The sequence below is a fragment of the Astatotilapia calliptera genome, chromosome 22 (assembly GCF_964374335.1).
Source record: "Astatotilapia calliptera chromosome 22, fAstCal68.1, whole genome shotgun sequence".
Lineage (NCBI taxonomy): Eukaryota > Metazoa > Chordata > Actinopteri > Cichliformes > Cichlidae > Astatotilapia > Astatotilapia calliptera.
In genome coordinates this window covers 9,904,768-9,929,807 of record NC_137442.1, presented here as the reverse complement: position 1 = coordinate 9,929,807, position 25,040 = coordinate 9,904,768, and the positions used below count along the sequence as shown (strand labels likewise).

The following is a 25,040-nucleotide window of genomic DNA, read 5'->3' as shown; positions in this document are numbered from 1 at the left end:
AATCAAATGATCCCCCCTGTTCCTTAACCTTATGTCCTGTTTCTACACGGACTGATCTGTTGCTCAGTGTCCTTTTAAATCCTGTTTATCAGTTTTAATTCAGATGTGTCAGTCTGAGGGGGAACACAATCTAAACAAATCTAAATAAAACCAGGTTGAAGGCTTTCTATTCAAAATTAAAATAATTAATTGTCTGTAAATAATATTGTTATGAAGGCTAGATGCATTTCCAGGAGTGGGGATTTATTTTTCTTCTTATCCAAAGTCTTTAATCTTGAAAACTGCATGACACACTGGCAGGCAGAAAAGACCATTTGGTGAAAATATCAATTCTGGGGATCTGGAACACGGAGAGTAGAATATCTAAACAAATGCAACCAGCTAACCTCAAACACCGGTTATACTTTGAGTATCTCCCGTGTTTTTCACACATACAGAAAGACATTACTGTGACATCCACTTCAAATTGAACTACAGGGCGATGCTACGATACATGATATTGAGACACACAATTCTAATCTGATATGACATTCTTAGCAAATTTACAGCAAATAGAACAAAGCACAAATTCAAAGTTTTTTTTATTTTTTTATTTTATTTTATTTTGTGGTTTGGTGCTGTTTCTGAACTCAAAATGTCCTGTTGTAATTGGACATTTTGAGCTAAGAAACAGCACCAAACTCCAACAACACTTCCCTCATGGTGCTTTATATTGTAAGGTCAAGACCCTACAATATTGCACAAAAAGTCCAACCCCCTAGAGCAAGCACTTTGGCGACAGTGGGAAGGAAAAACTCTCTTTGAAAAGAGAGAAACCTCCGGCAGACCCAGGCTCTGGGATGGGGTGGCCATCTGCCTCGGCCAGTTGGTGATGAGGGAAGGAAGTTGGGAGAAGAAGAGGGGTTCTTTTTAACCACCTGGTTTTAAAATTAAATTTAGATGCCCAATTTCAATGAATATTTTAAGCCACTTTAAGAGTTTTGCCACATAGTGGCATGCACGTGTCAGTTCAATTTTAGCGTGCACACGAGAAAGCCCTAAAGATGATGTTTTGGCTCCTCAGTTTGGCGTGTTTTTTGAAGCTTTTGATGATTGCTTCGTCAACCACTGGGTTGCTTGACTTCAATAAGAGTGCTGGAGAATCCCACCTGTCATGGAGTTCGTTGTACACCGTCAGGGCGAGTTGTTCAATGTTCTCCAAGGACATTTTGTAGTTTTTGGACAGAATTTTGTTCCAGATCTTATGGGAAAGCTTCTGTATAATAAAATCTGATGTTCCTGGACGCCATGTTGTCGTCTCATTTTCTTGGCTCATAGCGTGCATTACCAGATCTTTAGTGACGTTTTTCACCACTTCCTTGTACTCTTCTCTGTGTTTAGAGACACTGAGGACTCTTCTTGGTAATGACAACAGCTTTTCGGTGAAGGCTGGGACAGTAATATTATCAAGCTGTTCCCTCAGATTAAAAATCAAATATTTTTCCTTGCAGTTATGTGCTTTGGAAAGATTCTTGAGAATGGCCTTGTCTAGATTTTTCAGCCGTTTTGGGGACAGATCCAAATGTTTCTTCTCAACATCAGGCCAGATTTTCTCAATCAGGCGATCGCTGATGCAGTCGGGAGTGAGGCGCTCTGTGAAGAGCTTGTATTTAGAGGAGACTTTTTCTATGGCCTGAGAAACCACCGACTGGATCAGTCTGTTGACGCGCAACTTATCCTCCATTTTCAGTGTTTTCTCCAGTGTTGGTGTTTCAGCCTTTGTCTCCAGTATTTGTTTGGTCTCATCTGCACTGTGATACACCTGGAGGGTTTCTGATGAGGGCGACTCTGGGGTTGCCGTCTCTACTGTCTCAGTCTTTGCCTCCACTAATTCTTGGGTCTGCTCGTCCAGAATTTTCTGAATTTCTTTTGTGTCCTTCACCACTTTCTGCTCTTCCAGGACTTTACTTTCTTCCTCCAGCACTTTCTTCTCCTGCTCCAGATTCTCTCTGTGTTTTTTCTCATTCCACAGAGTGTCTGCCAGAGAGGCCTGGTGTTGCTGAAGCTGTGCGAGCTCAGCAGACAGACTTTCCTTCTCCTGTTTCAGGATCAGGATTTTGCTGTCACTCTGCCCAAGCTGCTCTTTCACACAGTTCATTTCAAGGTCAAAGGCGATGGTCTGTTCCTCCTTTTCTTCTCCAGCTTGGATCTTAAATTGTTCCAGCTTGGTACCCATCAGGGAAATTTGGGCCATCAGCTGTTTGATTTGCTGTCTGGCTGTCTTTGAATCCTCTTTTAAACGTTTATTTTCGGACAGAGCTTTTAGGAAGGCTTTCCTAACCCGAACAAGGTCGTCCACTATACTCGTTGGCAGCGTGCACACAACTTTGGGATTCTCGTGTGTCTGAAGCTGTGCAGGTTTGGGAGACAGACTGTCCTTCTCCTGTTTCAGGGTCAGGATTTCGCTGTCCCTCTGCTGAAGCTGCTGTTTCAGACGGTTCATGTCAAGGTCAAAGTTGTTGGTCTGACCTGAACAAGTCTGATCCCCTTTTTCTTTGGTGGCGCTGCTCATTTCCACTTTGCGTGACACTGATTCATCAGTGAGTTCTCCAGCTTGGATCTCATACTGGTCCAGCTCGGCACGCATCAGGGAAATTTGGGCCATCAGCTGTTTGATTTGCTGTCTGGCTGTCTTTGTATCCTCTTTTAAAATGTTATTTTCAGAGAGAGTGTTTTGGAAGGCTTTCCTCACCTGAATAAGGCTGTCCAGTGTACTCTTTGGCAAAGTGCACACAAATTGTGGGTTTGCTTTTTGGTTGCTCATTTTTGACATTTGAAACAACGCTACGGTGTTACAATGAAACAGATATTCAGATATGACTGAGGGCAGCAGAACAAAAGTTCATCCAGTGAATCGCTCGTGACTGTAAGAAACGTGCTTGTCCTGTGTGGGTCTCACCTGCTATTTATAGAGTTGGGTTGACTGTGATGTCACAAGCCTGATTCTCTTGCCTTTCATCTTTGAAACAGGCCCCGCCCACAACAACGTTCCCCATTGTCTGATTGAAAATAGGTAACGCCCACAAAGAACAGATTTTTACAATTGAATTCATAGTTACAAATAATAAAGTAGAAATTAATTAGAAATATATCCATTTAAATTTAGTAGAACTCATCCCTCTTCATTTACCCGAAAACCATTTTCACCACTTAGAGAAAAGCTCTTCTCTGTGTTAGAAAACCTTTTATTTTCCGCTCTCTTCACTTCCACCAATAAAAGCTATTTGCTGTTTTAATAATGTTTCATTGTCGTTGTATGAGCTCATCTTGTGTCACATCCTTAAGAGAGAGACCTGCGGCTGCCTCCTTCCTTTGGCTCCGTGGGTGTCTGAGCATCACTTTAGCCTCCACTATGACGCTCCTGGTAGCAACATTTAACTTTGAAGGCTGTTTACAATCAGACAAAAAAGTCTCAGTTTTGAGCGCAATCAGCTCTTAGTTATTCTGACCTCACCACAGCGCCATCTGTTCAACAAGACGTCTGTGTGCAGGCTCATGACCGTCATGTCACAGGTATTAAAACACATGAGAGAGATGCTGATTCATCACAGCCATAAATATGTTAAAAATGAAGATATTTCAGTGTGTTCAGGTACCAGATTTAGTGCTATATGAGGTATTTTAATAGAAAAGGCTGCGAGACAGAGTTTGGATCTCAGTTTATTCATAATTCACGTCGGCAGTAATGACACCCGGTTACGCCAATCGGAGGTCACTAAAATCAATATTGAATCGGTGTGCAACTTTGCCAAAACAATGTCGGACTCTGTAGTTTTCTCTGGTCCCCTCCCCAATCAGACCAGGAGTGACATGTTTAGCCGCATGTTCTCCTTAAATTGCTGGCTGTCTGAGTGGTGTCCCAGAAACGATGTGGGCTTCATAGATAATTGGCAAACCTTCTGGAGGAAACCTGGTCTTGTTAGGAGAGACGGCATCCATCCCACTTTGGATGGAGCAGCTCTCATTTCTAGAAATATGGACAAATTTATTAAACCCCCCAAAATATGACTATCCAGAGTTGGGACCAGGAAGCAGAGTTGCAGTCTTACACGCTTCTCTGCAGCTTCTCTCCTCCTGCTACCCTCCCAAAAACCCATCTCCATAGAGACTGTGTCAGCTCCCAAAAAGACAAAAAACAAACTAAAAACCAGCAACAAACAACTTAAACATAAACAATTACAAAGAAAGAACAATACAGTATCCACATCTGAACCAAAGAGTAAAACAGTGAAATGTGGATTATTAAATATTAGGTCTCTCTCCTCCAAGTCTCTGTTAGTACATGACTTAATAATTGATCAACAAATTGATTTACTCTGCCTTACAGAAACCTGGTTGCAGCAGGATGATTATGTTAGTTTAAATGAATCAACACCCCCGAGCCATTCTAACTACCAGAAATCTCGAAGCACAGGCCGAGGGGACGGTGTGGCAGCAATTTTTCACACCAGCCTATTAATTAATGAAAGACCAAGACAGACTTTTAATTCATTTGAAAGCCTGATGCTTAACATTGTCCACCCCAGCTGTAAAACTCAGAAACCAGTCTTACTTGTTATCATCTATCGTCCACCTGGGCCTTACACAGAGTTTCTCTCTGATTTCTCAGACTTTATATCTAATTTAGTTCTGAGCTCAGATAAAATAATTATTGTGGGTGATTTTAACATCCATGTAGATGCTAAAAGTGACAGCCTCAACATGGCATTTAATCTGTTATTAGACTCAATTGGTTTCTCTCAAAATGTAAAAGAACCCACCCACCACTTTAATCACACTCTAGATCTTGTTTTAACATATGGCATAGAAACTGAACATTTAACAGTGTTTCCTGAAAACCCTCTCCTGTCTGATCATTTCCTGATAACATTTACTTTTACAATAATTGATTACACAGCGGTGAAGAGTAGACTTTATCAAAGTAGATGTCTTTCTGAAAGCACTGTAACTAAGTTTAAGAATATAATCCACCCACTGTTATCATCTCCAATGCCCTGTACCAACACAGAGCAGAGCAGCTATCTGAACGCTACCCCAACAGAGGTCGATTATCTTGTTAATAATTTCACCTCCTCACTACGTACGACTCTGGATACTGTAGCTCCTGTGAAAACTAAGGCCTCAAATCAGAAGTACCTGACTCCGTGGTATAATTCTGAAACATGTACCCTAAAGCAGATGACTCGTAATCTGGAGAGGAAATGGCGTGTCACAAATCTAGAGGATCATCATTTAGCCTGGAGAAATAGTTTGCTGCTTTATAAGAAAGCCCTCCGCAAAGCCAGAACATCTTACTATTCATCACTGATTGAAGGAAATAAGAACAACCCCAGGTTTCTCTTCAGCACTGTAGCCAAGCTGACAAAAAGTCAGAGCTCTTTTGAGCCAACCATCCCTTTAACGTTAACTAGTAATGACTTCATGAACTTCTTCACAAATAAAATTTTTATCATTAGAGAAAAAATTACCAATAATCATCCCACAGATGTAATATTATCTACAGTTACTCTTAGTACCATTGATATTAAGTTAGACTCTTTTTCTCCAATTGATCTTTCTGAGTTAACTTCAATAATTACTTCCTCCAAACCATCAACGTGTCTTTTAGACCCCATTCCTACAAAACTGCTCAAAGAAGTCCTGCCATTAATTAATTCTTCGATCTTATTTGAAGAGTTTTAGTCAGGTTTCAGAGCTCAGCACAGCACAGAAACAGCTTTAGTGAAGGTTACAAATGATCTTCTTATGGCCTCTGACAGTGGACTCATCTCTGTGCTTGTCCTGCTAGACCTCAGTGCAGCGTTCGATACTGTTGATCATAATATCCTATTAGAGCGATTAGAACATGCTGTAGGTATTACAGGTACTGCACTGCAGTGGTTTGTATCATATCTATCTAATAGACTCCAATTCGTGCATGTAAATGGAGAGTCCTCTTCACACACTGAGGCTAATTATGGAGTTCCACAGGGTTCAGTGCTAGGACCAATTCTGTTTACATTATACATGCTTCCCTTAGGCAGTATCATTAGAAGACATAGCATACATTTTCACTGCTATGCAGATGACACCCAGCTCTATCTGTCCATGAAGCCAGATAACACACACCAATTAGTTAAACTGCAGGAATGTCTTAAAGACATAAAGACCTGGATGGCCGCTAACTTTCTGCTTCTTAATTCAGATAAAACTGAGGTTATTGTACTCGGCCCTGAAAATCTTAGAAATATGGTATCTAATCAGATTCTTACTCTGGATGGCATTACCTTGGCCTCCAGTAACGCGGTGAGGAACCTTGGAGTCATTTTTGACCAGGACATGTCCTTCAACGCACATATTAAACAAATATGTAAGACTGCTTTCTTCCATTTGCGCAACATCTCTAAAATTAGAAATATCCTGTCTCAGAGTGACGCTGAAAAACTAGTTCATGCATTTATTACTTCCAGGCTGGACTACTGTAATTCATTATTATCAGGATGTCCAAAAAACTTACTGAAAAGCCTTCAGCTAATCCAAAATGCTGCAGCAAGAGTCCTGACAGGGACTAGAAAGAGAGAGCATATTTCTCCTGTTTTGGCTTCCCTTCATTGGCTTCCTGTTAAATCCAGAATTGAATTCAAAATCCTGCTCCTCACATACAAGGTCTTAAATAATCAGGCCCCATCTTATCTTAATGACCTTGTAGTACCATATCACCCTATTAGAGCGCTCCGCTCTCGCTCTGCAGGCCTACTTGTTGTTCCTAGAGTATTTAAAAGTAGAATGGGAGGGAGAGCCTTCAGTTTTCAGGCCCCTCTTCTGTGGAACCAGCTTCCAGTTTGGATTCGGGAGACAGACACTATCTCTACTTTTAAGATTAGGCTTAAAACTTTCCTTTTTTCTAAAGCATATAGTTAGGGCTGGACCAGGTGACCCTGAATCCTCCCTTTGTTATGCTGCAATAGATGTAGGCTGCCGGGGGATTCCCATGATGCATTGAGTTTTTCCTTTCCAGTCACCTTTCTCACTCACTATGTATTAATAGACCTCTCTGCATTGAATCATATCTGTTATTAACCTCTGTCTCTCTTCCACAGCATGTCTTTATCCTGTCTTCCTTCTCTCACCCCAACCGGTCGCAGCAGATGGCCGCCCCTCCCTGAGCCTGGTTCTGCCGGAGGTTTCTTCCTGTTAAAAGGGAGTTTTTCCTTCCCACTGTCGCCAAAGTGCTTGCTCATAGGGGGTCATATGATTGTTGGGTTTTTCTCTGTATCTATGAAGCGCCTTGAGGCGACTTTTGTTGTGATTTGGCGCTATATAAATAAAATTGAATTGAAATTGAATTGAAATGTTGTGTGCGAATATCAAAAGTGAGGCTCAGTGTTTGTTGTTAAACTTTAACCTTACTTATTCCCTGCAATAAAAATAGACATTTTTTAAAATGTTCTGTTTGTTATGGTTTTGAAAAGTGAATAGTTTGTTAACCTCTGCACCCTCCCAATAATTAAGGGATTTTAAGAGCCCCCTGGAGAGGTGTGGTGGAAATGTTTTGTTTGCCGAATGTCAGATGGGGCGACGGGAGGGTTTAAAATAATTTTTTTACCCACTTTTTTAACCTGTTGAATCAGATTAAGTTAACTTTCGTTTATGTTTAAGTTGTAAGAAATTATTGGGTTGATATTTGCTTATATTTTTCCAGAACTTAAAGGCCGTCACACTGTTTCTCATCTCGTCTCACTGCCCTCGCTCCTTTCGCCTCCGTGCTGCCCTGCTTCATCTTCGCCCACTTCATCTGCACTTGGCTGGTTTTATTCTTCTTCGTTAGCGATTCAAGACGAGCTTCATGGAAAGTCGTTGTGGAGAATGGTTTTATCGAGCCGCTTGTCATTGCTGTGATTCCTTACGTTACATACTGATTTGGTGAGTAAATGTTTACTGTTATTCAAACTGCTTTTGTGCCTTCTCTCAGTTTAGCACCAGATTTATGATCTTGCTAGCTAGCTAGTGTTAGCCTAACGTTGCTGCTACCTCTCGGCTCCTGTTACTTCAAATTAACCCCACAGTTTTAAAAAGTGAAACTTTATTTTGATTAATTGAAATAGAAAAGTGAGCAGCTATTATATAAGAGCCCAGAAGAAATCTTTTCGAAAGGTGCAGCCGTTAAGGTTGGGGGCTTGTTTATAGTCCATATAAAACTTTCTAACATATGAACCGTTTATTCTTAACCCCTGTATTTATTTGAATGCTTTGAGGCAGCTTTTGAACATCTGTGGCATCTATTAATGTCGAATCTAGCCTTTAGCCATAAGCAAACTGCTTTTACATTTAACAAACATATCTGTGTAATTACATTTTAAACAATAAGAAGAAGAAGAACAACAACAGTATTTGTTTTGTTAAAACATGTGTTTAGACACATTTTTTGTTGTGAAAGTCCAAAGCCATAAACCAGATTCGTGACTTGCTAAATGGTTAAAGTCTATGTTGGCTTTATAGCTTCTTCTATATTCTAAATAATGAAGCTAAATCCCACTGTTGAATCATCAGAACATGTTGGGGTTGCCTGTGTCACATATAAACACTGCCATATGTTTTATCTGGTAATTGTGCTTATTAGAGACTTTATATATTGAAAGTTAGCTTTTAACAAGCGTGCAATGATTACATTTAAGTTAGGTGGTCTTTTCTTTAAACACATCTCTTTAGGCCTAAACTAACAGTGTTAATGCCACAAATTCAGACACAGTAATAGAGGATTTTAGTACTATATGTGCTAGTCTAATTTGGTTGTATGAGGTCTACTACATTGACCTTCTGTGTTGTAAGTTATAACTGCTGCACAGCCATTAAGGATCAAATCAGTTTCTAAATAATTTTCTGTTTTTTCTCCCTCTGCTTGCTTCTTATGGTCTTTGAGGCTCGGGACCAGCACTCCCCAGGTTACATCAAACCCTTACAAGTCTGTAAGAAGAAGCAGTTGGACAGAAAGTCTTTAACTGAGTGGTAACTATTTTGGTTTTCCAATATATTAATAATTGTCAGTGACATTTATATTAATCAGGCTGAGCTTTAATTATACTTTAGATCAACCTGTTTTACTTATTGTTTCATTTGTGCTTTGGTTTGGGGAAGTTGTTTCTTTATTGATCTTTTCCTGTCTTCTGTTATTAGACTTGAGACCTGATTGCTCTATGCTGTTGCTGATGACTCCAGTTAATCCTGAGAGACATGTTGTGTAAGTGAATACAAAGACAGTTTAGTCTGCACAAACTTAGTTTGTGGGATATGATCAGTCCACACTGTCCACACAGTATATAGTTTGCAAGTTTTTGAACAGTGAAATTTGTTTTGTGCCCAAATCATTCTGCAGATCATCAGAATGAAGGTTATTGGCTGTGTTTGCTTAGCCATTTTTAAAAAATATGCTTTCATGACATGAATATGTTTCGGTTGGTGGTCAGGGCTGTCCAGACTGACAAGTGGGACATTACTGGGCTTAAGCCCGGGCTGTTGTTTCAGAAGCCCGGGGTTTTTTGGAGTGTAATTTGTCTCATAGTTAGATGCCTGACTGACAACTGTATAAAACAAAAACTATACAATATTCGAAGCACATAGCGCACAGTCGTAAATTCCCCCTAATTTTGGTATGATCCGAGCTTGGGCACTAGGCGACTGAGCACTTACGCATGTGAGCGAGGGGGGAGAAGGTGCTGCCTGCAAGTTTGCTGCAGACAGAGGAGAGCTTAAGTTTGACCAGGTATGTCTCTACCAGCTTTGCACATCTAGAGACTGAAATCCTTGCCCATTCTTCTTTGCAAAACAGCTCCAGCTCAGTCAGATTGGATGGACAGCGTTTGTGAACAGCAGTTTTCAGATCTTGCCACAGATTCTCGATTGGATTTAGATCTGGACTTTGACTGGGCTATTCTAACACATGGATGTTTTGTTTTAAACCATTCCATTGTTGCCCTGGCTTTATGTTTAGGGTCGTTGTCCTGCTGGAAGGTGAACCTCTGCCCCAGTCTCAGGTCTTTTGCAGACTCTAAGAGGTTTTCTTCCAAGATTGCCCTGTATTTGGCTCCATCCATCTTCCCATCAACTCTGACCAGCTTCCCTGTCCCTGCTGAAGAGAAGCACCCCCAGAGCATGATGCTGCCACCCCCATATTTGACAGTGGGGATGGTGTGTTCAGAGTGATGTGCAGTGTTAGTTTTCCGCCACACACAGTGTTTTGCATTTTGGCCAAAAAGTTCCCTTTTGGTCTCATCTGACCAGAGCACCTTCTTCCACATGTTTGCTGTGTCCCCCACATGGCTTGTGGCAAACTGCAAACAGGACTTCTTATGGTTTTCTGTTGTGTGTGTGTGTGTGTGTGTGTGTGTGTGTGTGTGTGTGTGTGTGTGTGTGTGTGTGTGTGTGTGTGTGTGTGTGTGTGTGTGTGTGTGTGTGTGTGTGTGTGTGTGTGTGTGTGTGTGTGTGTGTGTGTGTGTGTGTGTTCCAAAATGATTAACCAGGATCAAACCATGAAAGAGTGGTTTGGGGAGCAGGAGGCATCATTTTCACACTTGGATCATCAAGTCCATATTTTGACCCCTTTGAGAATCTTTGGGATGTGCTTCATCAGTGCAAGATCTTGGTGAGAAATTAACCTGACTGTGGATAGACTGAAGTGAAGCAAAGGCATGGTGCCATCAAAGCTGGAGAAGATCCAAATTTCACTTTTCCCTTGTCCCCCCACAGTTTAAACACAAGGTGGCAGTGTTGCACTGATAGAAAACAAACCAACAGCAGAAGCGCCCCAGCTTAGATTCTACTTTACTCAAGTATTTCTATTTACTTAACTGTATTCTGCAGAAAACATGCCAGTTAACCTTCAGTTAACCAAATATCCATATAAGGTTCAAAACAGGGCCTTAAAATGTTGTTTCTTTGTTTCCATGTATGTTAAGACAACAATGTTATTGAGTAATTTTATGTTATTTCTTGTGCTATTTCTTTTGTTATCTGCATGTTATCTGCATGTTATCTGCATGTTATGTGCACTTGAACCTGTTAATTTTATTGGTTTGTGTAGTTACATATTGTGGTCACGGGGGGAGCAGTGCTTAAGGCTTTACCTGCAGTTTCCCCAAAAAAACTTACCAAGAAATGCATCTTGGGACTTCCTGTTTACTTTTATTTGTGGATGTGGATCGGATTGTTGTGAAGAAGTTAAATTGTTGGTAAGGAATTGTTAAATATGCACATAACTCGTTGAAAGATATTGGTATAATTGTAGTGCAGTGGTAAAACATCAGTATTTTAACAAGATGATGTGTTTCTGAAATGGATGATGCAAAGGACCTGTATGTGTATGAGCGGCTATTTTCTGCATGCAAGGGATAAGTTGTGAGCTGTGTGCTGCAGTATTCCAAGTGAGCTGAGATTGCTGTGGAATATCAGTGTTTATAGAAAATGTATGTAACACTTCCACTTTTTTTTTTTTTAAAGGAGCCTTGTGTGATTTAGCTCTTTGTATTTTGTTCTGCACAGACGGAGGCCACTGCCGTATTTTTGTGTTTTGTATTTTATTTCATTTCCTTTCTTCCTCATATTGTGCCGGCACATCTTTTTTTAAAAATCGTTTATTCTGTTACTTTGCCACGTTACCTCTCATGTTGTCAGTGTTCAGTACAAGTCCACATGGCTGCTGTTTGACAAAAGTAAAGGTCAAAGGACATTTTTGTTTATTGACAATAAAAACTGCACATTAAGAACCCCAGTGTTTGTGTCCTGTGTGGCTAACCATTTTCCAGGCTACACTCATCTTAATGTGGAGATGAATTTGAATATGCACTTTCTGCTGAGCATTAAATCATTTCACTGTGTGTCAAACCATTTCAACATATCAGTCATTAAATTAAAGGGGAAATGAGGAATGAGCTGTTTTGTATTATTACTATTGTTTTTGTTGTGATATATTTGCATATTTATTTTTTGTATATCTGTCTATAAACTCAGCATCAACTTAACATAAATAATATATTTATTTTTGGGCTCTATTTCTGTTTCCTGTGTTTTATTCAAACATTCGGCCTCCGTAGGCGAAGCAATTCTGATTAGCTTATTATTTATCATGCTACAGTCAGGCGCCCTGGTCCTTCACCGTGTTACACCTATTCTACATCAGTGAATTGCATGCAAAGAGAAGATGTGTCCAGGAGAGAAGCCAGCATCACTGAGTCAGATCAAAGAATGATCACAATCAAATGATCCCCCCTGTTCCTTAACCTTATGTCCTGTTTCTACATGGACTGATCTGCTGCTCAGTGTCCTTTTAAATCCTGTTTATCAGTTTTAATTCAGATGTGTCAGTCTGAGGGGGAACACAATCTAAACAAATCTAAATAAAACCAGGTTGAAGGCTTTCTATTCAAAATTAAAATAATTAATTGTCTGTAAATAATATTGTTATGAAGGCTAGATGCATTTCCAGGAGTGGGGATTTATTTTTCTTCTTATCCAAAGTCTTTAATCTTGAAAACTGCATGACACACTGGCAGGCAGAAAAGACCATTTGGTGAAAATATCAATTCTGGGGATCTGGAACACGGAGAGTAGAATATCTAAGCAAATGCAACCAGCTAACCTCAAACACCGGTTATACTTTGAGTGTCTCCCGTGTTTTTCACACATACAGAAAGACATTACTGTGACATCCACTTCAAATTGAACTACAGGGTGATGCTACGATACATGATATTGAGACACACAATTCTAATCTGATATGACATTCTTAGCAAATTTACAGCAAATAGAACAAAGCACAAATTCAAAGTTTTTTTTTATTTTTTATTTTTATTTTATTTTATTTTGTGGTTTGGTGCTGTTTCTGAACTCAAAATGTCCTGTTGTAATTGGACATTTTGAGCTAAGAAACAGCACCAAACTCCAACAACACTTCCCTCATGGTGCTTTATATTGTAAGGTCAAGACCCTACAATATTGCACAAAAAGTCCAACCCCCTAGAGCAAGCACTTTGGCGACAGTGGGAAGGAAAAACTCTCTTTGAAAAGAGAGAAACCTCCGGCAGACCCAGGCTCTGGGATGGGGTGGCCATCTGCCTCGGCCAGTTGGTGATGAGGGAAGGAAGTTGGGAGAAGAAGAGGGGTTCTTTTTAACCACCTGGTCTTAAAATTAAATTTAGATGCCCAATTTCAATGAATATTTTAAGCCACTTTAAGAGTTTTGCCACATAGTGGCATGCACGTGTCAGTTCAATTTTAGCGTGCACACGAGAAAGCCCTAAAGATGATGTTTTGGCTCCTCAGTTTGGCGTGTTTTTTGAAGCTTTTGATGATTGCTTCGTCAACCACTGGGTTGCTTGACTTCAATAAGAGTGCTGGAGAATCCCACCTGTCATGGAGTTCGTTGTACACCGTCAGGGCGAGTTGTTCAATGTTCTCCAAGGACATTTTGTAGTTTTTGGACAGAATTTTGTTCCAGATCTTATGGGAAAGCTTCTGTATAATAAAATCTGATGTTCCTGGACGCCATGTTGTCGTCTCATTTTCTTGGTTCATAGCGTGCATTACCAGATCTTTAGTGACGTTTTTCACCACTTCCTTGTACTCTTCTCTGTGTTTAGAGACACTGAGGACTCTTCTTGGTAATGACAACAGCTTTTCGGTGAAGGCTGGGACAGTAATATTATCAAGCTGTTCCCTCAGATTAAAAATCAAATATTTTTCCTTGCAGTTATGTGCTTTGGAAAGATTCTTGAGAATGGCCTTGTCTAGATTTTTCAGCCGTTTTGGGGACAGATCCAAATGTTTCTTCTCAACATCAGGCCAGATTTTCTCAATCAGGCGATCGCTGATGCAGTCGGGAGTGAGGCGCTCTGTGAAGAGCTTGTATTTAGAGGAGACTTTTTCTATGGCCTGAAAAACCACCGACTGGATCAGTCTGTTGACGCGCAACTTATCCTCCATTTTCAGTGTTTTCTCCAGTGTTGGTGTTTCAGCCTTTGTCTCCAGTATTTGGTTGGTCTCATCTGCACTGTGATACACCTGGAGGGTTTCTGATGAGGGCGACTCTGGGGTTGCCGTCTCTACTGTCTCAGTCTTTGCCTCTGCTAATTCTTGGGTCTGCTCGTCCAGATTTTTCTGAATTTCTTTTGTGTCCTTCACCACTTTCTGCTCTTCCAGGACTTTACTTTCTTCCTCCAGCACTTTCTTCTCCTGCTCCAGATTCTCTCTGTGTTTTTTCTCATTCCACAGAGTGTCTGCCAGAGAGGCCTGGTGTTTCTGAAGCTGTGCGAGCTCAGCAGACAGACTTTCCTTCTCCTGTTTCAGGATCAGGATTTTGCTGTCACTCTGCCCAAGCTGCTCTTTCACACAGTTCATTTCAAGGTCAAAGGCGATGGTCTGTTCCTCCTTTTCTTCTCCAGCTTGGATCTTAAATTGTTCCAGCTTGGTACCCATCAGGGAAATTTGGGCCATCAGCTGTTTGATTTGCTGTCTGGCTGTCTTTGAATCCTCTTTTAAACGTTTATTTTCGGACAGAGCTTTTAGGAAGGCTTTCCTAACCCGAACAAGGTCGTCCACTATACTCTTTGGCAGCGTGCACACAACTTTGGGATTCTCGTGTGTCTGAAGCTGTGCAGGTTTGGGAGACAGACTGTCCTTCTCCTGTTTCAGGGTCAGGATTTCGCTGTCCCTCTGCTGAAGCTGCTGTTTCAGACGGTTCATGTCAAGGTCAAAGTTGTTGGTCTGACCTGAACAAGTCTGATCCCCTTTTTCTTTGGTGGCGCTGCTCATTTCCACTTTGCGTGACACTGATTCATCAGTGAGTTCTCCAGCTTGGATCTCATACTGGTCCAGCTCGGCACGCATCAGGGAAATTTGGGCCATCAGCTGTTTGATTTGCTGTCTGGCTGTCTTTGTATCCTCTTTTAAAATGTTATTTTCAGAGAGAGTGTTTTGGAAGGCTTTCCTCACCTGAATAAGGTTGTCCAGTGTACTCTTTGGCAAAGTGCACACAAATTGTGGGTTTGCTTTTTGGTTGCTCATTTTTGACATTTGAAACAACGCTACGGTGTTACAATGAAACAGATATTCAGATATGACTGAGGGCAGCAGAACAAAAGTTCATCCAGTGAATCGCTCGTGACTGTAAGAAACGTGCTTGTCCTGTGTGGGTCTCACCTGCTATTTATAGAGTTGGGTTGACTGTGATGTCACAAGCCTGATTCTCTTGCCTTTCATCTTTGAAACAGGCCCCGCCCACAACAACGTTCCCTATTGGCTGATTGAAATGGGTAACGCCCACAAAGAACAGAGCTTCTGACGTCATGGCTCGATTAATTTGCATTTTGGTCACTTCATTGACGGCCGTATTTTTGTGTTTTTTTGTATTTTATTTCATTTCCTTTCTTCCTCATATTGTGCCGGCACATCTTTTTTTAAAAATCGTTTATTCTGTTACTTTGCCACGTTACCTCTCATGTTGTCAGTGTTCAGTACAAGTCCACATGGCTGCTGTTTGACAAAAGTAAAGGTCAAAGGACATTTTTGTTTATTGACAATAAAAACTGCACATTAAGAACCCCAGTATTTGTGTCCTGTGTGGCTAACCATTTTCCAGGCTACACTCATCTTAATGTGGAGATGAATTTGAATATGCACTTCCTGCTGAGCATTAAATCATTTCACTGTGTGTCAAACCATTTCAACATATCAGTCATTAAATTAAAGGGGAAATGAGGAATGAGCTGTTTTGTATTATTACTATTGTTTTTGTTGTGATATATTTGCATATTTATTTTTTGTATATCTGTCTATAAACTCAGCATCAACTTAACATAAATAATATATTTATTTTTGGGCTCTATTTGTGTTTCCTGTGTTTTATTCAAACATTCGGCCTCCGTAGGCGAAGCAATTCTGATTAGCTTATTATTTATCATGCTACAGTCAGGCGCCCTGGTCCTTCACCGTGTTACACCTATTCTACATCAGTGAATTGCATGCAAAGGGAAGATGTGTCCAGGAGAGAAGCCAGCATCACTGAGTCAGATCAAAAAATGACCACAATCAAATGATCCCCCCTGTTCCTTAACCTTATGTCCTGTTTCTACATGGACTGATCTGTTGCTCAGTGTCCTTTTAAATCCTGTTTATCAGTTTTAATTCAGATGTGTCAGTCTGAGGGGGAACACAATCTAAACAAATCTAAATAAAACCAGGTTGAAGGCTTTCTATTCAAAATTAAAATAATTAATTGTCTGTAAATAATATTGTTATGAAGGCTAGATGCATTTCCAGGAGTGGGGATTTATTTTTCTTCTTATCCAAAGTCTTTAATCTTGAAAACTGCATGACACACTGGCAGGCAGAAAAGACCATTTGGTGAAAATATCAATTCTGGGGATCTGGAACACGGAGAGTAGAATATCTAAACAAATGCAACCAGCTAACCTCAAACACCGGTTATACTTTGAGTATCTCCCGTGTTTTTCACACATACAGAAAGACATTACTGTGACATCCACTTCAAATTGAACTACAGGGCGATGCTACGATACATGATATTGAGACACACAATTCTAATCTGATATGACATTCTTAGCAAATTTACAGCAAATAGAACAAAGCACAAATTCAAAGGTTTTTTTTATTTTTAATTTTAATTTTATTTTATTTTGTGGTTTGGTGCTGTTTCTGAACTCAAAATGTCCTGTTGTAATTGGACATTTTGAGCTAAGAAACAGCACCAAGCCCCAACAACACTTCCCTCATGGTGCTTTATATTGTAAGGTCAAGACCCTACAATATTGCACAAAAAGTCCAACCCCCTAGAGCAAGCACTTTGGCGACAGTGGGAAGGAAAAACTCTCTTTGAAAAGAGAGAAACCTCCGGCAGACCCAGGCTCTGGGATGGGGTGGCCATCTGCCTCGGCCAGTTGGTGATGAGGGAAGGAAGTTGGGAGAAGAAGAGGGGTTCTTTTTAACCACCTGGTTTTAAAATTAAATTTAGATGCCCAATTTAAATGAATATTTTAAGCCACTTTAAGAGTTTTGCCACATAGTGGCATGCACGTGTCAGTTCAATTTTAGCGTGCACACGAGAAAGCCCTAAAGATGATGTTTTGGCTCCTCAGTTTGGCGTGTTTTTTGAAGCTTTTGATGATTGCTTCGTCAACCACTGGGTTGCTTGACTTCAATAAGAGTGCTGGAGAATCCCACCTGTCATGGAGTTCGTTGTACACCGTCAGGGCGAGTTGTTCAATGTTCTCCAAGGACATTTTGTAGTTTTTGGACAGAATTTTGTTCCAGATCTTATGGGAAAGCTTCTGTATAACAAAATCTGATGTTCCTGGACGCCATGTTGTCGTCTCATTTTCTTGTCTCATAGCGTGCATTACCAGATCTTTAGTGACGTTTTTCACCACTTCCTTGTACTCTTCTCTGTGTTTAGAGACACTGAGGACTCTTCTTGGTAATGACAACAGCTTTTCGGTGAAGGCTGGGACAGTAATATTATCAAGCTGTTCCCTCAGATTAAAAATCAAATATTTTTCCTTGCAGTTATGTGCTTTGGAAAGATTCTTGAGAATGGCCTTGTCTAGATTTTTCAGCCGTTTTGGGGACAGATCCAAATGTTTCTTCTCAACATCAGGCCAGATTTTCTCAATCAGGCGATCGCTGATGCAGTCGGGAGTGAGGCGCTCTGTGAAGAGCTTGTATTTAGAGGAGACTTTTTCTATGGCCTGAGAAACCACCGACTGGATCAGTCTGTTGACGCGCAACTTATCCTCCATTTTCAGTGTTTTCTCCAGTGTTGATGTTTCAGCCTTTGTCTCCAGTATTTGTTTGGTCTCATCTGCACTGTGATACACCTGGAGGGTTTCTGATGAGGGCGACTCTGGGGTTGCCGTCTCTACTGTCTCAGTCTTTGCCTCCGCTAATTCTTGGGTCTGCTCGTCCAGAATTTTCTGAATTTCTTTTGTGTCCTTCACCACTTTCTGCTCTTCCAGGACTTTACTTTCTTCCTCCAGCACTTTCTTCTCCTGCTCCAGATTCTCTCTGTGTTTTTTCTCATTCCACAGAGTGTCTGCCAGAGAGGCCTGGTGTTGCTGAAGCTGTGCGAGCTCAGCAGACAGACTTTCCTTCTCCTGTTTCAGGATCAGGATTTTGCTGTCACTCTGCCCAAGCTGCTCTTTCACACAGTTCATTTCAAGGTCAAAGGCGATGGTCTGTTCCTCCTTTTCTTCTCCAGCTTGGATCTTAAATTGTTCCAGCTTGGTACCCATCAGGGAAATTTGGGCCATCAGCTGTTTGATTTGCTGTCTGGCTGTCTTTGAATCCTCTTTTAAACGTTTATTTTCGGACAGAGCTTTTAGGAAGGCTTTCCTAACCCGAACAAGGTCGTCCACTATACTCTTTGGCAGCGTGCACACAACTTTGGGATTCTCGTGTGTCTGAAGCTGTGCAGGTTTGGGAGACAGACTGTCCTTCTCCTGTTTCAGGGTCAGGATTTCGCTGTCCCTCTGCTGAAGCTGCTGTTTCAGACGGTTCATGTCAAGGTCAAAGTTGTTGGTCTGACCTGAACAAGTCTGATCCCCTTTTTCTTTGGTGGCGCTGCTCATTTCCACTTTGCGTGACACTGATTCATCAGTGAGTTCTCCAGCTTGGATCTCATACTGGTCCAGCTCGGCACGCATCAGGGAAATTTGGGCCATCAGCTGTTTGATTTGCTGTCTGGCTGTCTTTGTATCCTCTTTTAAAATGTTATTTTCAGAGAGAGTGTTTTGGAAGGCTTTCCTCACCTGAATAAGGCTGTCCAGTGTACTCTTTGGCAAAGTGCACACAAATTGTGGGTTTGCTTTTTGGTTGCTCATTTTTGACATTTGAAACAACGCTACGGTGTTACAATGAAACAGATATTCAGATATGACTGAGGGCAGCAGAACAAAAGTTCATCCAGTGAATCGCTCGTGACTGTAAGAAACGTGCTTGTCCTGTGTGGGTCTCACCTGCTATTTATAGAGTTGGGTTGACTGTGATGTCACAAGCCTGATTCTCTTGCCTTTCATCTTTGAAACAGGCCCCGCCCACAACAACGTTCCCCATTGTCTGATTGAAAATAGGTAACGCCCACAAAGAACAGAGTTTCTGACGTCATGGCTCGATTAATTTGCATTTTGGTCACTTCATTGAAAAAAGAAAAAACAGTCTGATAAATTTTACTGAGGTACTGAAAACTTATTGTTCCCTTTTGAGAGCATCTTCTTTAGGTGTTTATACCTTAGCACGTTACAAGTTTCAGTTAATTTAATAACAGACATCCAGTTCACTTTATTTGTTCCCTTCTTCCCCTATGGCAGACTTACATTTCAGTTCCTTAAAAATACTATCCCTTAATGTACGAGGTATTCGTGACAGTACCAAAAGAAAGTCCATTTTCATTTTCTGTAGACGGAAAAATGCTGGTTATTGACTGATAATGACTGATATTTGCATCCTCTGTGCTGTGTGGTGCTGGAAGATGAGCAAACATCTTCCTGATTTTGTGATACAGCCCATGCACGCTTTAATCACAGCTGCCTGTGTTATTGCAGTTTACGTCCTCGGTCTAATACTTAAAGTTATTTATTATAAAGTCTTCCATCCAAATCCTGACAAAGATGAGCTGAAAAGGACCAGCGCAGAGCAGCAACCTAAAGATGAGATGGGATTTCGTATGTTTGCAGTAGCAGAAAACATGCCAGTTAACCTTCAGTTAACCAAATATCCATATAAGGTTCAAAACAGGGTCTTAAAATGTTGTTTCTTTATTTCCATGTATGTTAAGACAACAATGTTATTGAGTAATTTTATGTTATTTCTTGTGCTATTTCTTTTGTTATCTGCATGTTATCTGCATGTTATGTGCACTTGAACCTGTTAATTTTATTGGTTTGTGTAGTTACATATTGTGGTCACGGGGGGAGCAGTGCTTAAGGCTTTACCTGCAGTTTCCCCAAAAAAACTTACCAAGAAATGCATCTTGGGACTTCCTGTTTACTTTTATTTGTGGATGTGGATCGGATTGTTGTGAAGAAGTTAAATTGTTGGTAAGGAATTGTTAAATATGCACATAACTCGTTGAAAGATATTGGTATAATTGTAGTGCAGTGGTAAAACATCAGTATTTTAACAAGATGATGTGTTTCTGAAATGGATGATGCAAAGGACCTGTATGTGTATGAGCGGCTATTTTCTGCATGCAAGGGATAAGTTGTGAGCTGTGTGCTGCAGTATTCCAAGTGAGCTGAGATTGCTGTGGAATATCAGTGTTTATAGAAAATGTATTTAACACTTCCACTTTTTTTTTTTTTAAAGGAGCCTTGTGTGATTTAGCTCTTTGTATTTTGTTCTGCACAGACAGAGGCCACTGCCGTATTTTTGTGTTTTGTATTTTATTTCATTTCCTTTCTTCCTCATATTGTGCCGGCACATCTTTTTTTTTAAATCGTTTATTCTGTTACTTTGCCACGTTACCTCTCATGTTGTCAGTGTTCAGTACAAGTCCACATGGTTGCTGTTTGACAAAAGTAAAGGTCAAAGGACATTTTTGGTTATTGACAATAAAAACTGCACGTTAAGAACCCCAGTGTTTGTGTCCTGTGTGGCTAACCATTTTCCAGGCTACACTCATCTTAATGTGGAGATGAATTTGAATATGCACTTCCTGCTGAGCATTAAATCATTTCACTGTGTGTCAAACCATTTCAACATATCAGTCATTAAATTAAAGGGGAAATGAGGAATGAGCTGTTTTGTATTATTACTATTGTTTTTGTTGTGATATATTTGCATATTTATTTTTTGTATATCTGTCTATAAACTCAGCATCAACTTAACATAAATAATATATTTATTTTTGGGCTCTATTTGTGTTTCCTGTGTTTTATTCAAACATTCGGCCTCCGTAGGCGAAGCAATTCTGATTAGCTTATTATTTATCATGCTACAGTCAGGCGCCCTGGTCCTTCACCGTGTTACACCTATTCTACATCAGTGAATTGCATGCAAAGAGAAGATGTGTCCAGGAGAGAAGCCAGCATCACTGAGTCAGATCAAAAAATGACCACAATCAAATGATCCCCCCTGTTCCTTAACCTTATGTCCTGTTTCTACATGGACTGATCTGTTGCTCAGTGTCCTTTTAAATCCTGTTTATCAGTTTTAATTCAGATGTGTCAGTCTGAGGGGGAACACAATCTAAACAAATCTAAATAAAACCAGGTTGAAGGCTTTCTATTCAAAATTAGAATAATTAATTGTCTGTAAATAATATTGTTATGAAGGCTAGATGCATTTCCAGGAGTGGGGATTTATTTTTCTTCTTATCCAAAGTCTTTAATCTTGAAAACTGCACACTGGCAGGCAGAAAAGACCATTTGGTGAAAATATCAATTCTGGGGATCTGGAACACGGAGAGTAGAATATCTAAACAAATGCAACCAGCTAACCTCAAACACCGGTTATACTTTGAGTATCTCCCGTGTTTTTCACACATACAGAAACACATTACTGTGACATCCACTTCAAATTGAACTACAGGGCGATGCTACGATACATGATATTGAGACACACAATTCTAATCTGATATGACATTCTTAGCAAATTTACAGCAAATAGAACAAAGCACAAATTCAAAGGTTTTTTTATTTTTTATTTTATTTTGTGGTTTGGTGCTGTTTCTGAACTCAAAATGTCCTGTTGTAATTGGACATTTTGAGCTAAGAAACAGCACCAAACTCCAACAACACTTCCCTCATGGTGCTTTATATTGTAAGGTCAAGACCCTACAATATTGCACAAAAAGTCCAACCCCCTAGAGCAAGCACTTTGGCGACAGTGGGAAGGAAAAACTCTCTTTGAAAAGAGAGAAACCTCCGGCAGACCCAGGCTCTGGGATGGGGTGGCCATCTGCCTCGGCCAGTTGGTGATGAGGGAAGGAAGTTGGGAGAAGAAGAGGGGTTCTTTTTAACCACCTGGTCTTAAAATTAAATTTAGATGCCCAATTTCAATGAATATTTTAAGCCACTTTAAGAGTTTTGCCACATAGTGGCATGCACGTGTCAGTTCAATTTTAGCGTGCACACGAGAAAGCCCTAAAGATGATGTTTTGGCTCCTCAGTTTGGCGTGTTTTTTGAAGGTTTTGACGATTGCTTCGTCAACCACTGGGTTGCTTGACTTCAATAAGAGTGCTGGAGAATCCCACCTGTCATGGAGTTCGTTGTACACCGTCAGGGCGAGTTGTTCAATGTTCTCCAAGGACATTTTGTAGTTTTTGGACAGAATTTTGTTCCAGATCTTATGGGAAAGCTTCTGTATAATAAAATCTGATGTTCCTGGACGCCATGTTGTCGTCTCATTTTCTTGGCTCATAGCGTGCATTACCAGATCTTTAGTGACGTTTTTCACCACTTCCTTGTACTCTTCTCTGTGTTTAGAGACACTGAGGACTCTTCTTGGTAATGACAACAGCTTTTCGGTGAAGGCTGGGACAGTAATATTATCAAGCTGTTCCCTCAGATTAAAAATCAAATATTTTTCCTTGCAGTTATGTGCTTTGGAAAGATTCTTGAGAATGGCCTTGTCTAGATTTTTCAGCCGTTTTGGGGACAGATCCAAATGTTTCTTCTCAACATCAGGCCAGATTTTCTCAATCAGGCGATCGCTGATGCAGTCGGGAGTGAGGCGCTCTGTGAAGAGCTTGTATTTAGAGGAGACTTTTTCTATGGCCTGAAAAACCACCGACTGGATCAGTCTGTTGACGCGCAACTTATCCTCCATTTGCAGTGTTTTCTCCAGTGTTGGTGTTTCAGCCTTTGTCTCCAGTATTTGTTTGGTCTCATCTGCACTGTGATACACCTGGAGGGTTTCTGATGAGGGCGACTCTGGGGTTGCCGTCTCTACTGTCTCAGTCTTTGCCTCCACTAATTCTTGGGTCTGCTCGTCCAGAATTTTCTGAATTTCTTTTGTGTCCTTCACCACTTTCTGCTCTTCCAGGACTTTACTTTCTTCCTCCAGCACTTTCTTCTCCTGCTCCAGATTCTCTCTGTGTTTTTTCTCATTCCACAGAGTGTCTGCCAGAGAGGCCTGGTGTTGCTGAAGCTGTGCGAGCTCAGCAGACAGACTTTCCTTCTCCTGTTTCAGGATCAGGATTTTGCTGTCACTCTGCCCAAGCTGCTCTTTCACACAGTTCATTTCAAGGTCAAAGGCGATGGTCTGTTCCTCCTTTTCTTCTCCAGCTTGGATCTTAAATTGTTCCAGCTTGGTACCCATCAGGGAAATTTGGGCCATCAGCTGTTTGATTTGCTGTCTGGCTGTCTTTGAATCCTCTTTTAAACGTTTATTTTCGGACAGAGCTTTTAGGAAGGCTTTCCTAACCCGAACAAGGTCGTCCACTATACTCTTTGGCAGCGTGCACACAACTTTGGGATTCTCGTGTGTCTGAAGCTGTGCAGGTTTGGGAGACAGACTGTCCTTCTCCTGTTTCAGGGTCAGGATTTCGCTGTCCCTCTGCTGAAGCTGCTGTTTCAGACGGTTCATGTCAAGGTCAAAGTTGTTGGTCTGACCTGAACAAGTCTGATCCCCTTTTTCTTTGGTGGCGCTGCTCATTTCCACTTTGCGTGACACTGATTCATCAGTGAGTTCTCCAGCTTGGATCTCATACTGGTCCAGCTCGGCACGCATCAGGGAAATTTGGGCCATCAGCTGTTTGATTTGCTGTCTGGCTGTCTTTGTATCCTCTTTTAAAATGTTATTTTCAGAGAGAGTGTTTTGGAAGGCTTTCCTCACCTGAATAAGGCTGTCCAGTGTACTCTTTGGCAAAGTGCACACAAATTGTGGGTTTGCTTTTTGGTTGCTCATTTTTGACATTTGAAACAACGCTACGGTGTTACAATGAAACAGATATTCAGATATGACTGAGGGCAGCAGAACAAAAGTTCATCCAGTGAATCGCTCGTGACTGTAAGAAACGTGCTTGTCCTGTGTGGGTCTCACCTGCTATTTATAGAGTTGGGTTGACTGTGATGTCACAAGCCTGATTCTCTTGCCTTTCATCTTTGAAACAGGCCCCGCCCACAACAACGTTCCCTATTGGCTGATTGAAATGGGTAACGCCCACAAAGAACAGAGCTTCTGACATCATGGCTCGATTAATTTGCATTTTGGTCACTTCATTGACGGCCGTATTTTTGTGTTTTGTATTTTATTTCATTTCCTTTCTTCCTCATATTGTGCCGGCACATCTTTTTTTAAAAATCGTTTATTCTGTTACTTTGCCACGTTACCTCTCATGTTGTCAGTGTTCAGTACAAGTCCACATGGTTGCTGTTTGACAAAAGTAAAGGTCAAAGGACATTTTTGGTTATTGACAATAAAAACTGCACATTAAGAACCCCAGTGTTTGTGTCCTGTGTGGCTAACCATTTTCCAGGCTACACTCATCTTAATGTGGAGATGAATTTGAATATGCACTTTCTGCTGAGCATTAAATCATTTCACTGTGTGTCAAACCATTTCAACATATCAGTCATTAAATTAAAGGGGAAATGAGGAATGAGCTGTTTTGTATTATTACTATTGTTTTTGTTGTGATATATGCATATTTATTTTTTGTATATCTGTCTATAAACTCAGCATCAACTTAACATAAATAATATATTTATTTTTGGGCTCTATTTCTGTTTCCTGTGTGAAGGAAACTGTTTCCAGGGCCTACTCCGTGGATCGGCTTCTTCCGAGGCGTGGACGTCTATCAGCAGAGAATGTACCTTCACCTATCAGCAGAGAATGTCCCTTAGTCTGTAACACAGTCAAATATATTCTCAAGTAATATTCAAGCATGCCATTCAGCGTGTTAGTACGAGCTCGGGAGCAGCTTGGGAGAACAAGAAAACAGAGACTGCTTTAGATTGTCTTCCCAAAGTGACTCAACTTTATTCACAAGTACAACAGTTTATATAGAGGGTAAAAT

The 25,040-nt window shown here is 40.7% G+C and overlaps 1 long non-coding RNA gene across 1 annotated transcript; it reads left to right on the top strand.

Annotated features, from left to right (window-relative positions):
* Positions 1-7,591: 7,591 nt before the first annotated feature.
* On the top strand, positions 7,592-12,062 carry LOC145423663 (uncharacterized). The gene is made up of 3 exons (XR_013904720.1): positions 7,592-7,941; positions 8,939-9,024; positions 9,193-12,062. It is a non-coding gene; the product is annotated as an uncharacterized LOC145423663 (long non-coding RNA).
* Positions 12,063-25,040: the final 12,978 nt, after the last annotated feature.